Below are 18,405 nucleotides of genomic sequence, written 5' to 3' on the forward strand. Positions count from 1 at the left end.
AGCGGAGCGAGTGGCACGCCAGGCCACGGCATACTGCATCAAAGACGGAGAGCTCTACCGGAAGCGACCAAATGGTGTATCCTTGCGCTGCATCTCCAGGGAGCAAGGGAAGGAACTGCTGGAAGATATACACGGCGGGGACTGCGGACATCATTCATCATCGCGGACCCTCGTTGGCAAGGCGTTCCGCAGTGGGTTCTATTGGCCCACCGCGCTCAACGACGCCGTGGAACTTGTGAAAACTTGTGAAGCCTGCCAGTTCCATGCCAAGCAGATCCACCAGCCAGCAGGAGGCTTGCAGACAATCCCCCTTTCGTGGCCATTTGCAGTCTGGGGGCTGGACATCTTGGGCCCGTTTCCTCGGGCGCCAGGGGGCTACCGCTACCTCTACGTTGCTGTGGAGAAATTCACCAAGTGGGCTGAAGTAGAGGCTGTCCGCACCATTCCCGCGGGCTCCGCGATCAAGTTCATCAAGGGCATCGTGAGCCGGTTCGGGGTGCTGAATCGCATCATCACGGACAACGGTTCACAGTTCACCAGTAACCTCTTCAAAACATATTGTGCTAACCTTGGAACGCAGATATGCTACGCCTCAGTGGTGCACCCCCGGAGCAATGGCCAGGCCGAGCGAGCCAACGCGGAGGTCCTGAGGGGCCTCAAGACCAGGACATTCAAGAAGAAGCTGGAGGCTTGCGGCAGAGGTTGGTACGACGAGCTTCAGTCGGTGTTGTGGTCCATCCACACCACCGCGACCAAACCGACTGGAGAGACCCCGTTCTTCCTGGTCTACGGAGTGGAAGCGGTCCTCCCTCATGAGGTCAGACGTCGCTCCGCGCGGGTCCCGGCGTTCGACGAAGCGCAGCAGGACGCCATGCGGGGGATGGACCTCGTGCTGGGGGAGGAACGTCGCCGAGAAGCCACCCTGCGAGCGGCGAGGTACCAGCAAGCGCTACGGCGATATCACTGCCGCAACATCCGTCACAGGACTCTCGAGGTAGGAGACCTCGTGCTCAGGCGGGTTCTCTCTAGGGAGGGACTGCACAAGCTCTCTCCCATGTGGGAGGGCCCGTTCAAGGTTGTTCATGTTTCCAGGCCCGGCTCTGCGCGCTTGGAGACTCAGGAGGGAGTGCCAGTCCAGAATGCATGGAACATCCAGCACATCCGGAGGTTCTACCCATAGGCCCAGAGCCTATGAAGTAAGGCGAGTGCCTATGAAGATCATCCTTTTTGGAAAAGGCCCAGAGCCTGTGAAGCAAGGCGAGTGCCTGTGAAGATCATCCTTTTTGGAAAAGGCCCAGAGCCTGTGAAGCAAGGTGAGTGCCTATGAAGATCATCCTTTTTGGAAAAGGCCCAGAGCCTGTGAAGCAGGGCGAGAGCCCGTGAAGCTATCGCTTTTTGGAAAAGGCCCGGAGCCTGTGAAGCAGGGCGAGTGCCCGTGAAGCTATCGCGTTTTGGAAAAGGCCCAGAGCCTGTGAAGAAGGCGAATGCCTGTGAAGCTCATTTCCCCTAAGAAGAAAGGCCCGGAGCCTGTGAAGAAGGCCAACACCTATGAAGCTCGCCGCCCGTGACACTCTCACGTAATAATGAGTGGGGCTGTACACGCCCCGGAGTCTCAGGAGCGCCGGCCTCAGGCCCTGGGGCTCCCTCCCACGCCTAGTGGCAGCACTTAGCTCCACGCTGGTGAGAAGACGTTGAAGACTAGATTAGGTGCCGGACGCGGCTTTTTCATTTGCTTTCCGTAGTTGGCTTGTTTGTTCGCATTTGAAGTTTTATTGAAGTTGTTGCCATCTTTGGCTTGTGATTCTTCGGCTTTTCACTCTCCTGCCTCGATTTCTTTTGCGCAAGGCCTCGCGAGGGGGGGTGGTAGTTGAGCGCCCTCGCGAGCGTTCCTATCCTAGTCATCCAAAGGGTTCGTGACCCGGGCCCCTTACAGGAGCACCCCTCCAGTCCGTGCCCCACGGGCACCGCGACACAAACGGAGGGCCTGGGTTGGTCGCCCCCCTCGCGGCCGGGGACGGAAACTATCCACGCTCGGGCACATAGCCGGAAGGAGCGGTAACGGAAGCAAAACAATGATCAACAAGCAATAACCCAAACGCGCCCCCGCGGGGCTCCACACTATTGTCTTTGTTACGCAGGAAAAAAGGGAAAAGGAAGAACAAATCTGGCGCGGCTCGCCTCACACCGGCCCGCGGGGAAGGCCCGAGCTGCCTCCGGAGCTCAGGCGGACTCCCTCTCGCGCTTCACCAGGGCGCGGCGGCGTGCGGACATGTTGCCACCTCCCAAACAGGTACGACGGCGTGGAGGCTGATCGCGGCCGCCGCTGGAGGAGTTGCCGCCTGAAGAAGAACCGGAGAAGCTCGAGGAACCCCGAACGCCACCAGCCGTGCGGGCGCTGCTCCCTCCGTCGTCACCGAAGCTGGGCTCCCAGCCGCCGTCATCACCCTCGGGGCAACACCCTACGCGGCGACCATCCTCCCAAAACACCCTCACGTAGAGGGTGGCGTCGCCGTCGAACTTGAAGTGCAGGGTGCACCGACGGCTCAGGCCACGCGCACGGGCAAACGTCTGCCAACCGCGGGCCAGGGACAGGTTCCTGGCCGCGGAGACCTCCAGGGAGACCCACGAGGCCCGGCTGCAGCAGCCGTCGGCCTGGAGCCAGAGGCCGCCCGGGGCACCGGCCGGGAGCTCGACAAGGAGGAAGCGAGGAAGCGGGAGCCGGGTGCTAGCCGGCTCCGCCGACCACATGACGAACTCCGGCAGCACTTCAGCAGCACAAATGCGGGGCCTGGGGGGACGCGCAGCCGGAGCGCGCACCCCGGACTCAGCAATCCGCCCATCGTCGAGCCGAAGATCGCCTCCACGGCCGCGGGGAGCCACCGTGGTGGCCACAGGATGCTTGCGAGGGCGCCCTCGGCCGCGCTTGGGTGGGGGAGAGGCGGGCTCGACCTGGCGAGCCTTCCCCTTCTCGGCGGCAGAGAACCTCCTCGACGGGGCCATGATGAAGAAGGAGAAGCAAGGAGGGATGGACTGGAAGGGCACGCGCAGTTCCGTACTTATAGCCGGCGAAGGCCAACTACCGGCCTCCACGATCATAGGTAATCATGACACGATTTGCATGCAGGGACTCGTCCAGCTTGCGCGATCACCAAGGCGACATGGGGAAGCGGAGACGCCCACGTCCCATCAGCCGCCGCGCGACGCCCAAGGCCGCAGGCTGTTAGGGCCCGCGCGCTTCGCCCTTACCCTTTTGCCTCTCGTCACGGCCAAGTCCGGGGGCTACTGTCGGCGTTCTGGGAACGGGGGTCCCCAGACTTGCCTGCCTGCGGCCTGCGGCGTGGTGCGAAGGGGGGCCCAGCATGGCCCATCTTCATCAACACAAGACTCAAGACCCTCGCGAGGGACCAAGCCTCGCGGGGCGGACGACGCGGACCACCCTCAGGCGCGGCCTCGTCAGGCTGGCTCGCGAGGAGGCGGAGAGATCAAGGTGGGGTACCTCGCGAGGTGCCCGTGACGCAAGCCATGACGACTCGGGGCGCCAGGCGGGTGCCAGCCCGCGCAGCGTCCTCCTTTCCTCTTTGGTGCAAAGGGGGCAAGCGCAGCCACGGAGTACCGAGGCATCAGGCAAAGGTTGCCGTTTCGGTGCAACGAGACCAGGACCAGAAGGACTACGAGACGGAGGTCACCGTGGAGCCCAAGACGGTGTCATCACCAGAGCTTTGCACAGGCGAAGACTGCTTTTGTTAGGATAGTTGATACTTGCTGTCCCCTTTCAAATTAGCCCGCCATTGTTGGCTCCCTTCCCGCTCGATATTTGGGGAGAGGACCAGGGCCTCTATAAATAGGACCAACCACCCACATAGCAAAAGCAGGGGGTTCGGTCGGTTGGCTAAAGGGAGAGAGAGGTGGCTGAACTCCTCCTAGCAGTTTATCACCCCAGCCAAGAACAGACCCTCGCGAGGCGGTTCTTCCTTGTATTGTTCATCATCATCAGCCCAAGAGGCAATCCACCCACCACAAACTAGAGTAGGGTATTACACCACAACGGTGGCCCGAACTAGTATAAACCTTGTGTCTCTTGTGCTATTCTTTCAGTAGTTTAGATCTTTGCGAGACGGAGAGGTAGAGGGCGTAATATCCGCGCGCACCCCAGTGTTCGAACCTTAAGGGTCTGCCGGAACCCGAAATCCGACATTTGGCGCGCCAGGTAGGGGTGCGCCGGAATTCGTCTTCCAGCGCTCCGTTCTCCTCCGACCATCACGCTCATGTCTGGCGCTCGAAGAGCCCGCGCGGAGCGCCGGGCCGCCCCTGAGCTCGTCCGCGCCGCAGGGGGCTCTCCTGCGCCGCCCCATCACGCTACACCAACACCCCTGGTCGTCGCGGCCCTCCTGGCGGCTCGCAGGCGCCGCCCACAAGTCACCACATCAAGCCGTTCGTCCGCCGGGTCAGCGCCGCTTCCACGCGGCAGGGGGCTCCCCTGGATCGGGTAGCGCCCAAGACCGGCCTGACCTTCAGCTCGGAGGACCACCCCTCCAACTCGGCCTGATCGGGCGCTCTCCCCATGCTGTGCACCCCCACCATCTGCCAGGTGGCCGTCACCAGAACCCTCATTGATGGCGGCGCGGGCCTCAGCGTGCTTTCGGTCGAGACGTTCAACCTCCTCCGCATACCCCTGGAGCGGCTGCAACCCAGGCGGCCCTTCTCAGGCATCGGGGGCAAGTCGTCCAGTTCCTTGGGGCAAATCCGGCTCCCCGTGACCTTCGGCACCTACGGTAACTTTCGCACGGAACTGGTTGACTTCGACATTGCCCCCATCGGCCTCCCCTACAACGCCATCCTCGGCTACCCAGCGCTGGCACAATTCATGGCCGCGACGCACCCAGCGTACAATCTCATGAAGATGCCCGGGAGCAGCGGTGTCCTCACTGTGCACGGGGACACCGGGGACGCGTTGCTAAATTGCGGTGTCCTCATTGTTACTAAATTGCGTTTTGAGATGGACGGGTGATGCATGCTAATGACCATGCTGGTTTTACTTGTTTTCCATCAAATTAATTGTTTTTGGTGACAACTACTAATTCTGCTCCTTTTGCCTGCATAGTTCTGTTGATAGAGAGCTAAGTAGCTACATTGCTACCATGGTGTGATGTTCACTTTTACCCATCGAGATGGATTTAATATTTACGTTTGTTGTCAGCGTAATTCACAATTGTATAACTTATGGTCAGCAAATTGCACCAAGCATTCCAACATTTTGCCTTAAGGCTGCGTTTTTGTTTCTGTGTTGGCTGTCAATTTGGGTTTGCCTCAAGAGCCAATCTGGTTATTTTCATCTTTGTGGCTTTATCCATTATAGCGAAAATGAAAAGAACGATGTCAATCACACACACATAAGCGTGCTGAGTCAAAAAAAAACTGGCAAAGAGAATCCTTGACCTTTTATTGGCCAAAAATTTGGCAAAATTCCACAGGTTGCCTTGACCTTTTATTGGCCAAAATTTTGGCAAAATTCCACAGGCAACCAAAGTGAAAACCAAAGTAACAAACTACAGACCAGCAGCAAAACTGGGGATAATAAACTTTGTCCATCGGCAAAATTTTGAGACCAATCTTCGAACAGCAACATGATGCAAGGATTTTCAGTTGAAAACACTACACCAAAACTACCAATATGAGTTCTTCCAAGATGGCTAATAAAGAATCTGATGTAGAATAATGAGATCAAAGAGCATTGCGCACAAAGTTTCGTGTGTGAAAATTGCGGCGGTCACAACATCATCTCCAGAGCACCACCGAAAGAGGTGAGACCCTCGCACAACTTGGACATTGCCTCTGAGAAGAAGCCCTCTTCGTCGGAATCCCAGCCATCGTTGGAGTCGGAATCAGAGTCGTCCTCTGATGACTCGAGTGCATCCTCGTCGTTGATGGCCTCGTCGGACGCCGTGGAGGCCCCGCAGGCGGCACAGCCCTGGCGGATGACGAGCAGCCGGCCATCATCGCCACGGAAGACATCGGACGCGTCGGTGCCACTGCCCCCTATGTACGAGACGAGCTTGCACGTGGGCGCGGTGGTCAGGCGCGGCGGGTGGACATCGATCTGGTTCGCCGGTGGCGCGGATGGTGCCCCAGCTGTCCTGTGGTGGTCGTGGGAGTCGGCACGTACTGGTGGACCATCCTTGATGGCAGAGGACGGGAGTTGCAGCGCGGCGCGGGTGGAGGAGCACGGGTGCGCTGATGGTGGAGATGGCGACCCCGGGGTCGCCGATAGGGCGGTTGGCGTGTCCCTGGAGGTTGGAGGCGCTGGTGAGGGCTCGGGCTTCGCCTTGGACGCGTCGGTGTCGCGGGAAGAGGTGGACGTGCGTTCCTCCGCCGGGGGTGGTGAGTCAGAGGTCGCCGATGCGGTGGTAGGGGTGGCCTCGGTTGCAGACACCGATGCGGGCAGGGACTTGGAGCGCGGCGGAGGTGGCGAGGCCGAGGTCGCCGATGGGGTGGCAGGTGTTGCAGACGCGGAGGCGGGCCCGGACTCGGCGTGCGGCGGAGGTGGCGAGCGCGAGGTCGCCGTTGGGGCGGTAGTGGTGGCCCTGGAAGTCGGAGACGCCGACATGGTCTCGGGCTGCACCCAAGCGAGCCGATCCTGCAGCGCCCGGCCAGCGAGGGCGATGAGCTCGAGCACGGATGGCTTGGCGGCGGCGGAGGCGGAGGCGGTGACGAGAGCCACGACGATGGCAAGGCATACCAGGACGCGGGGAGGAGCCATGGCGTGGACGCGTGGTGCGAAAACACGGCCCTGCAATGTGCTGCCAAATGTGGCGAGCAACCTAAAGCCAAACAATGCCTAGACTCGAATCAAATCAGAAATTCAGGATGGAAAGAGGAAAGCAGGGCAGGGCGGGTAGAGGAATGCCAGGCAAGCATGCTACGACAAAACGTTCCTGACGGGCGGGTCCACAGGGACTAGGGCCTTTATCGCCTCAGCACTGGTTCGGTATCCTCCATTTCGTTCAGGGCATGAGCTATGGAAGCACTACAATGGTGCAGCCCCATCTTTCAAATAGACATAAAATGTTTTAGGACTACTGTTTTACAAAAAAAATCACCCAAAGGAGACAGCATAAGTGTATGTACATTGGCGCCATATTGATAGAAAAAGTTTCCAATCAACCGACTGATATGGATAGGAAAAGCTTTCAATCAACCGACTCATCTTCTCGCCGGATCTGCCGCTCGCGCGGCCGTCAGGTTGCGACCCACTGATCCGTTGGATCGTGGTTGCGCGTGCACCTTGGGACCACTTACCGGTTGCCTATGGCGATAGCAGGCAACGATGTTGCAGAAACAGAAATCAATTGTTCGATCCCCTCGACGAATCTAGCACCTAATTCCTCGTTTTCTCGCCTTCGATCCCCTCGATCTCGTGTCTCTCCCCACGTTGCTCTAACACTTCCTCCCTTCAATCTGTTTCTAAAATCATCCACGGACCAAGCTCCAGCCATGGCGGATGGGGGTGTCAATCTGCTTCCCAAATCATCCACAACCCAAGCTCCATCCATAATGAAAGGTGGTGTTGATCTGTTTCCCAAATCATCCATGGGCCAAGCTGCGGCAATGGTGAACGGCGGTGTCAATCTGTTTCACAGATTATCCACAACCCAAACTCTAGCCATGGCGGAAGGAGAAGATAGAAGATATTTGTTTTTACAACAAAGGGGCCACTGCAACAACAAGGCACTCTTTGCAAAAGGGCCCTATTGTAGTAACTTATAAAAATGATTTTGTAACAAGACCTTTGTTGTGAAAATTTTCTACAGCAAGACCTTTGTCGCAGAAAAACTCGTAAAAATGATTATGCAACAAGACCTTTGTTACGAAAAAAAAAATTCTACAACGAGCCCTCTGTTGCAGAAAAACTCGCAGAAATGATTCTGCAACAAGATCTTTGTTGCGAAAAATTTCTACAACGAGACTTCTGTTGCAAAAAAAACTCATAAAAATGATTCGGCAACAAGACCTTTGTTGTGAAAAAATTATGCAACAAGACCTCTGTTAAAAAAAACTGTAACAAGACCTCAGCTACAAAAAATACTGCAACAACACACTTGTTGCAAAGATGACTTGCCAGATAGGTAGATCGGACACCATCTGCAGGTCCATCCAATGGTCATGGATGCGGCGGATCCTTTTATATTATCCGCCGACGGACGCGTAGCGTCGTCCATATGCCTCATGACAAAAAGTAGTTTGGGACATCTATATTGTTTTTTTTCTCCTCAATGCAAGCTATCACTAGTGGGTCTTAAAGACTAAAAAAATAAAAACTCCTGCTACACATGCATCTCTACTCTTCACTTCAGCCTCTTCAGCTTTATGCACCGGATCATACTTTTTTTCCAAGCACTCGCCTCCTGCTGAGAATCCCGTTGTTCCATCCGAACCTACTTTTCTCGACATCCAATTTTACGTGGCCTATGAACACCTTGGGGCTATGCATTGGCCATGCTGTAAAGTGACCTCATCTCAATGGACCCTGACCCAATTATTTTCTTCTCATCTCCTTCCTTCGCAGTGGGCATACCCCTCTGTCTCTCTCTCTCTCCTCATTTCCTCTTGCTTTTTACCTGAAGCACTCGGCTCCTCTACAAAGCCCGTTTGCTCCGCGGCACGTGCTTTAGCTTCAGCGTGTCATCCGATCCTATGTGGAACATGGGGCATTAGGTCTGGGGCAGTCGTTGACCATACCCTCATAGTGAGTCCTATTCCTACTTGCGCGTCTTTCATAGCTCCCCCATTCAATCGATCGGTTCTTTGCGTATTTTAGAACACTTGCCTTCAACTAGCGGATTGCACACGAGCATCCGCCACCTCCTCCGTGTGACGCGTGTAGCTGCTTGCTGCTTCCTGTCAGCTACAGTGGGTTTCTGCATCAATGTCTCTATTTCAAAAAGAGCTGTAATAAGGATGCGAAGTATCTACACTCGACCTCAAATGCACTCCGATGAACAGTAGAACCTAAAAAAAGTAGTAAAAATCAAAAAAATCTGAAAAAAATCGGTGCAAACTTTGAGAAATGTTTTATGTGCTTGTACAAATTTATCATAAAGCAACATTCCTGGAAGTCATGTAAAAAAATCGATGCTCCAAAAATGCTATTTTTTAAAGCATTTTGAAGTGCTGATTTTTTTCATGCCTTCCACAAATGTTGTTTCAGGCTGAAAATTTTCATGCACTGAGAACATTTGTGAAAGTTTGCATAAAAAAATTAAGATTCTTTTCATTTTTTCTTCTGAATTTATTGTTCATCCCGAGCTCAAATGAGCTCAGGAGTAGAAGGGTACTTTCGCTGTAATAATACCTTTGTTGCAAAAAAATGTAACAAGATCTCCAGCGCAAAAATATTATATTGCAACAAGACCACTCTTAAAAAAAATTAACAAGACTTGACATACGTTGCAAAATTTTCTACAACACGGGCAGTGTTGCAGAAATTTCCTACAACACGACTTGTGTTGGAAATGGCAGAACATGACGCTCGCTCAATCCATCAGATATGAAGGTTCGCGAGGCGATGGATTTTTTGGGATCTAGACTGGCCTCACAGATCAATACTAGTCTTTTCTGCGTACTTTGTCCTCACTCGTGCGCACCTAGGAGAAACTTCTCGGTCGGTCACCCATCCTGAAACTACTCCAAACTGAGCACACTTAACTTTGGAGTTCTGTCAGAATGGGCTCCTGGAAAAGAATGAATTCCTTATTGATATGAGTAGTTTATAATCCCTAATAAGCCAGGTTATCACATTAAGTTTCCTAACCATAGACATGTGTTGTCATTTGATGAACGGGATCACATCATTAGGAGAATGATGTGATGGACAAGACCCATCTGTTAGCATAGCATATTGATCGTTTAGTTTTATCACTATTGCTTTCTTCATGTCAAATACCTATTCCTTCGACTATGAGATTATGCAACTCCCGAATACCGGAGGAATGCCTTGTGTGCTATCAAACATCACAACGTAATCAGGTGATTATAAAGATGCTCTAAGGTATCTCCGAAGGTGTTTGTTGAGTTGGCATAGATCGAGATTAGGATTTGTCGCTCCGAGTATCGGAGAGGTATCTCTAGGTCCTCTCGGTAATACACATCATAAGCTTGCAAGCAAACGGCTAAGGAGTTGGTCACGAGGTGATGTATTACGGAACGAGTAAAGAGACTTGCCGGTAACGAGATTGAACTAGGTATGAAGATACCGACGATCGAATCTCGGACAAGTAACCTACCGATAGACAAAGGGAATTACATATGTTGTCATAACGGTTCGACCGATAAAGATCTTAGTAGAATATGTAGGAGCCAATACGGGCATCCAGGTTCCGCTATTGGTTATTAACCGAAGAGGTGTCTCGGTCATGTCTACATAGTTCTCGAACCCATAGCGTCCGCACGCTTAATGTTCGTTGACGATATAGTATTATATGAGTTATGTGATTTGGTGACCGAATGTTGTTCGGAGTCCCAGATGAGATCACGGACATGACAAGGATTCTCGAAATGGTCGAGAGGTAAAGATTGCTATATACGACGATGGTATTTGGGGCTAGTGCTCCCCTATACAGGTCGACCCTATGAGGAGGAGAAGGAAAGAGGGGCGGGAAAGGAAAGTTTCCTTCCCTCTCCCCCTCTCTTTCCTTCCCCCTTCTTCTTACAAGGAAAAGGGGGGCGCAGGGAAAGGCCACAGCCCTAGGGCTACTGCCAGGTCTCTTGGGTCACCCTAGGGGCTGCCTCCTCCCCTCCCACCTATATATACATGGGTAGGGGGCACCACACAAGGACACAACAACATCTGTTAGCCGTGTGTGGCAGCCCCCTCCACAGATTACAACCTCGGTCATATTCTCGCAGTGGTTAGGCGAAGCCCTGCGCGGATCACTTCACCATCACTGTCACCATGCCGCCGTGCTGACGGAACTCGTCCACTTCCTCGACACTTTGCTGGACCAAGAGTTCGAGGGACTTCATCGAGCTGAACGTGTGCAGAACTCGGAGGTGATGTACATTCGGTACTTGATCGGTCGGAACGAGAAGAAGTTCGACTACATCAACCGCGTTATCAAACGTTCCGCTTTCGTTCTACGAGGATATGTAGACACACTCTCCCCTCTCATTGCTATGCATCTCCTAGATAGATCTTGCATGAGCGCAGGATTTTTTTTGAAATTGCATGCTACATTTCCCTACAGTTACTATGCACCTCCATGGATAGATCATTGCGTGAGCGTAGAATTTTTTTTTCCATGCAACGGTTCCCAAAAGTGGCATCATGAGCCAGGTCTATGCATAGATGATATGCACGAGTAGAACACAAAGAGTTGTGGGCGGTGATAGTCATACTGCTTACCACCAACATTTATTTTGATTCGGCGATATTGTGGGATGAAGCGGCCCGGACCAACCTTACATGTCCATGCACATGAGACCGGTTCTACCGATAGACATGCACCTAGTTTTGCATAAAGGTGGCTGGCGGGTGTCTGTTTCTCCTACTTTAGTTGAATCGAATTTGACTGCGGCCGGTCCTTGAAGAAGGTTGAGACAACAAACTTGACGAAACACCGTTGTGGTTTTATGCGTAGGTAGGAACGGTTCTTACTGGAAGCCCGTAGTCGCCACGTAAAACTTGCAACAACAAAGTAGAGGACGTCTAACTTATTTTTGCAGGGCATGTTGTGATGTGATATGGTCAAGACATGATGTGATAAACGTTATTGTATGAGATGATCATGTTTTGTAAGTTATCGGCAACCGGCAGGAGCCTTATGGTTGTCTCTTTATTGTATGAAATGCAAACGCCATGTAATTGCTTTACTTTATCACTATGCATTAGTGATAGTTGTAGAAGCAATAGTTGGCGAGGCGACCATGATGCTACGATGGAGATCATGACGATGCTTTGGAGATGGAGATCAAAAGCACAAGATGATGATGACCATATCATGTCACATATTTTGATTGCATGTGATGTTTATCTTATTTTGCTTACACTACAAAAAATACACTTCCATGATGATACATGTTTGTCACAGTAGGTCACGTTTTCTGTCATGCATGTACATCCATGACGATTTTATGATAGAATCAAGATAGTCATACCTGTGCTGTCGTAGAAGTATTCCATGACATTACCAAAATTATCATCATGGGAGTGTCCACTTCCATGACGATAAATGGCGCGTCATGGAAGTGTTTTTGTCAAGGGTAACCGACACGTGGCATCCACCATAACGGGTCGTCGTTAAGCTATCGGGTCCAGTTTTGGATCCAATAACCTGTTAACAGCCTAGACCAATGAGGATTTTCCACGTGCAAAATTCTCATTGGTTGGAGGAAACACGTGTTGGCTCATCGTTGGGACAAATGTCATCCATTCATTGGACAGGAGGTGCCTATGATACGTCGACACATGGCACGGCCCAACAGAGGCCCATTCCAGTGAAAATTTCGGCCCGTTTGACTTGGTCAAAAGGTAACCGGCTGGCCACGGAAAGCCTGTGAATGGCATGTTCGTATATAGCCCATTTACAACCGCTAACTCACAGCCCATTATGGCCTGTTGTAATTAAGCCCAGTAGCTTCATCTGGGCCATCCAATATGATTCCAGCCCATTGTAACTTCCGGCCCATGTATGTCCCATGATGTCTTTCGAACCATATGAGGCCCTTTGTAACTCTTGGCCCATTAACGACCCATGGTGAATCTGGCCCGTAATGAACAATGTACCGCTTTATACCCATTAATGGCCCATTATTCCATTGGGCCATTTCCAAACCGTGCTATCTTTCGGCCTTCTCAGGGCCCATTTATTCTTGGGCTCATTTCCAGCATTCGGTTACTTACGCCTCGTTATTGGCCTTTTTTGCTTGTGGGCCAAATTCAACCCGTGGTTACAATCGGCCCGTTTGCGGCCCGTTAATTCGTTGGGCCATTTTCATAGCGTCATCAAATATGACCGATTAACGACGACCCGTTATGGTCGGCCCATGAGAAGACAATTCCAAATCTAGCCTATTTACAGCCCATAATGCGGTCTGTTATTGGCCCATGTTTGGCCGATCGATCATACGACCCGTAGAAGGCCCATTGGTGCTACGGCCCGTAGAAGGCCCATTGATTCTACGACCCATAGAAGGCCCATTATTTCTATGTCCCTTAGAAGGCCCATTGTTTCTATGGCCCTTAGGAGGCCCATTGTTTCTACAGCTCGTAGGAGGCCCATGGTAACTACAGTAAATATGTAGCCATGGTTATTGTGGCCTAGTCTTAAAAATAGATTATTACAGCCACTAGCAAACCGCGAAAAAAGAACGGCACTAACTACAAGCAAACAAATAAACAAGACAACAAGGAAATAAATAAGCAAGCAACTTATGCTAGGCTATCACGGATATTACACATATTACATCCACTGGGCATCAAATTTCACCACCAGTGCAAATATAGGGAACAAAGCAGCATATCATATACACTGGTTGTCAAAGTAGGCAACCAGTTCAAATAAACGACGCAACAAAACAAGTCCGGAACTGAAACCACTTAAGAAGAGCTCAAGAAACAATATGCTGGGTACCCATAATGCATGCAAGATGCTTAGCAAGCTTATTAATTTTCTCTTGTTTGGTGCTTAGATCCTCCAGCGCTTGCTGTTGCACTAGAAAGTATACATCTGAATTCTGCAGGGACTTCCTCAATCCTTTAGCTTCCTATCGCAGCACATCTGATCGATGTCTTTCAACTTGAAGTTGAGACTCAAGAAGACGAACTGATTCAGGAAGCGAGTTCGAAAAGCTTGTGCCAACAGTAGTGGCTAGTAACTCGAACACTACATCAAGACAGGAATTTTGGGTTCTCTCATTGTCGTCAAGATAGTTTTTATTAGCTTTCTGTTGGGGAACGTAGTATTTCAAAAAAATTACCTATGATCATGCAAGATCTATCTAGGAGATGCATAGAAATGAGAGGGGAGAGTGTGTCCACGTACCCTCGTAGACCGAAAGCGAAAGCTTTTAGTAACGCGGTTGATGTAGTCGAACATCTTCGTGATCCAACCGATCAAGTACCGAACGCACGAAACCTCCGCGATCTGCACACGTTTAGCTCGGTGACGTCCCTCGAACTCTTGATCAAGTTGAGGCCGAGGGAGAGTTTCGTCAGCACGACGGCGTGGTGACGGTGATGATGAAGTTACCAACGCAGGGCTTCGCCTAAGCACTATGACAATATGACTGAGGTGTAAAACTGTGGAGGGGGGCACTGCACACGGCTAAAGTGGGGAGTCCTACTCCAAGTAGGAATCGGCTCCCCCCTTTCCTAGTCCAAGTAGGAGAAGAAGGAAGGAGAGGGAAAGAGGGGCCGCGCCCCCTCCCCTAGTCCTATTCAGACTCCCCTTGGGGGGGGGCACCTCCTGGCTACTACTCTCTCTCTCTCACCTAAAGCCCACTAAGGCCCATTACTTCCCGGGGGGTCCGGTAACCCTTCCGGCACTCCGGTTTTATCCGAAACTATCCGGAACACTTCTGGTGTCTGAATAACATGGTCCAATATATCAATCTTTATGTCTTTACCATTTCGAGGCTCCTCGTCATGTTCGTGATCTCACCCAAGACTCCGAACAACCTTCGGTACATCAAATCACATAACTCATAATACAAATCGTCCTTGAACACTAAGCGTGCGAACCCTACGGGTTCGAGAACTATGTAGACATGACCGAGACACATCTCCAGTCAATAACCAATAGCGGAACCTAGATTCTCATGTTGGTTCCTACATATTCTACGAAGATCTTTATCGGTTAAACTACATAACAACATACATTGTTCCCTTTGTCATCTGTATGTTACTTGCCCGAGATTCAATCGTCGGTGTCATCATACCTAGTTCAATCTAGTTACAGGCAAGTCTCTTTACTCATTCCGTAATGCATCATCCCGCAACTAACTCATTAGTCACTTTGCGTGCAAGACTTATAGTGATGATCATTACCGAGAGGGCCTAAAGATACCTCTCCGAAACACGAGGTGACAAATCCTATTCTCGATCTATGCCAACTCAACAAACACCATCGGAGACACCTGTAGAGCATCTTTATAATCACCCAGTTGTGTTGTGACGTTTGATAGCACACTAAGTGTTTCTCCGGTATTCGGGAGTTGCATAATCTCATAGTCGTAGAAACCGGTATAAGTTATGAGGAAAGCAATAGCAATAAACTAAATGATCATAGTGCTAATTTTAATGGATAGTTCTTGTCCATCACGTCATTCTCCAATGATGTGATCCCGTTCATCAAATTACAACACATGTCTATGGCTAGGAAACTTAACCATCTTTGATTAACGAGCTAGTCAAGTAGAGGCATACTAGGGACACTCTTTTGTCTATGTATTCACACATGTACTAAGTTTCCATTTAATACAATTCTAGCATGAATGATAAACATTTATCATGATATAAGGAAATATAAATATCAACTTTATTATTGCCTCTAGGGAATATTTCCTTCAATCTCCCTCTTGCACTAGAGTCAATAATCTAGATTACATAGTAATGATTCTAACACCCATGGAGTCTTGGTGCTGATTGATACGTCTCCAACGTATCTATAATTTTTGATTGCTCCATGTTATATTATCTACTGTTTTGGACATTATTGGGCTTTATTATCCAATTTTATATTATTTTTGGGACTAACCTATTAACTGGAGCCCCAGCCCAAAATTGCTGTTTTTTTTGCCTATTTTATGGTTTTGAAGAAAAGGAATATCAAATGGAGTCCAAACGGAATGAAACCTTCGGGAACGTGATTTTCTCAACGAACAAGACCCGGGAGACTTGGACCCTATGTCAAGACACAAAAGAAGAGGCCACGAGGTAGGGGGCGCGCCTACCCCCACAGGCGCGCCCTCCACCCTCGTGGGCCCCCTGTTGCTCCATCGACGTACTCCTTCCTCCTATATATACCTACGTACCCCCAAACGATCAGATACGGAGCCAAAAACCTATTTCCACCGCTGCAACTTTCTGTATCCACGAGATCCGATCTTGGGGCCTGTTCTGGAGCTCCGCCGGAGGGGGCATCGATCACAGAGGGCTTCTACATCAACACCATAGCCCCTCCGATGAAGTGTGAGTAGTTTACCTCAGACCTACGGGTCCATAGTTATTAGCTAGATGGCTTCTTCTCTCTTTTTGGATCTCAATACAATGTTCTCCCCCTCTCTTGTGGAGAACTATTCGATGTAATCTTCTTTTTGCGGTGTGTTTGTTGAGACCGATGAATTGTGAGTTTATGATCAAGTCTATCTATGAATAATATTTGAATCTTCTCTGAATTCTTTTATGTATGATTAGTTATCTTTGCAAGTCTCTTCGAATTATTAGTTTGGTTTGGCCTACTAGATTGATCTTTCTTGCAATGGGAGAAGTGCTTAGCTTTGGGTTCAATCTTGTGGTGTCCTTTCCCAGTGACAGTAGGGGCAGCAAGGCACGTATTGTATTGTTGCCATCGAGGATAACATGATGGGGTTTTCATCATATTGCATGAGTTTATCCCTCTACATCATGTCATCTTGCTTAAGGCGTTACTCTGTTTTAACTTAATACTCTAGATGCATGCTGGATAGCGGTCGATGAGTGGAGTAATAGTAGTAGATGCAGGCAGGAGTCGGTCTACTTGTCTCGGACGTGATGCCTATATACATGATCATACTTAGATATTCTCCTAACTATGCTCAATTTTGTCAATAGCTCAACAGTAATTTGTTCACCCACTGTACAATACTTATGCTCTTGAGAGAAGCCACTAGTGAAACCTATGGCCCCTGGGTCTATCTTTATCATATTAATCTCCTACTACTTAGTTATTTTCTTTGCTTTTTTACTTTGCCTTTATTTTACTTTGCATCTTTATCACAAAAATACCAAAAATATTATCTTATCATATCTATCAGATCTCACTCTTGTAAGTGGCCGTGTAGGGATTGACAACCCCTATTCGTGTTGGTTGTGAGGATTTATTTGTTTTGTGCAGGTACGAGGGACTCACGCGTAGCCTCCTACTGGATTGATACCTTTGTTCTCAAAACCTGAGGTAAATACTTACGCTACTTTGCTACATCATCCCTTCCTCTTCAGGGAAAACCAACGCAGTGCTCAAGAGGTAGCAAGAAGGATTTCTGGCACCGTTGCCGGAGAGGTCTACGCAAAAGTCAACATAGCAAGTACCCATCACATACCCTTATCTCCCGCATTAAATTATTTGCCATTTTCCTCTTGTTTTCCTCTCCCCCACTTCACCCTTATCGTTTTATTCGCCCTCTCTCTCTCTATCCCCCTCTCCTTCTCTATTTGCCTCTTTTTGCCCACTTGTTTTTTTTGTTTGCTTGTGTGTTAGTTTGCTTGCTTGTCACGATGGCTCAAGATAATACTAAATTGTGTGACTTCACCAATACCAACAACAATGATTTTATTAGCACTCGGATTGCTCCTCTTACCGATGCTGAATCTTGTGAAATTAATACTGCTTTGCTAAATCTTGTCATGAAAGATCCGTTTTCCAGCCTTCCTAGTGAAGATGCCGCTACCCATCTAAATAGCTTCGTTGATTTGTGTGATATGCAAAAGAAGAAAGATGTGGATAATGATATTGTTAAATTGAAGCTATTTCCTTTTTCACTTAGAGATTGTGCTAAAGCTTGGTTTTCGTCTTTGCCTAAAAATAGTATTGATTCATGGAATAAGTGCAAAGATGCTTTTATCTCTAAGTATTTTCCTCCTGCTAAGATCATCTCTCTTAGAAACGATATTATGAATTTCAAGCAACTTGATCATGAAAATGTTGCACAAGCTTGGGAGAGAATGAAACTAATGACACGTAATTTCCCTACTCATGGTTTAAATTTGTGGATGATTATACAAAATTTCTATGCCTGATTAAAATTTTCTTGTAGAAATCTTTTAGATTCGGCCGCGGGAGGCACTTTTATGGAAATCACTATAGGAGAAGCTACTAAACTCCTAGATAATATTATGGTTAATTATTCTCAATGGCATACTGAAAGATCTACTAATAAAAAGGTGCATGCGATAGAAGAAATTAATGTTTTGAGTGGAAAGATGGATGAACTTATGAAATTATTTGCTAATAAGAGTGTTTCTTCTGATCCTAATGATATGACCTTGTCTACTTTGATTGAGAATAATAATGAATCTATGGATGTGAAATTTGTTGGTAGGAACAATTTTGATAACAATGCGTATAGAGGAAATTTCAATCCTAGGCCTGATGACGGGAAAATGGCGGGCGTGAAAATACGCGTCCACGTCATTGATACAGAGTGAATTTTAAA

The sequence above is a fragment of the Triticum dicoccoides genome, chromosome 3A (assembly GCF_002162155.2).
Source record: "Triticum dicoccoides isolate Atlit2015 ecotype Zavitan chromosome 3A, WEW_v2.0, whole genome shotgun sequence".
NCBI classification, from domain to species: Eukaryota; Viridiplantae; Streptophyta; class Magnoliopsida; order Poales; family Poaceae; genus Triticum; species Triticum dicoccoides.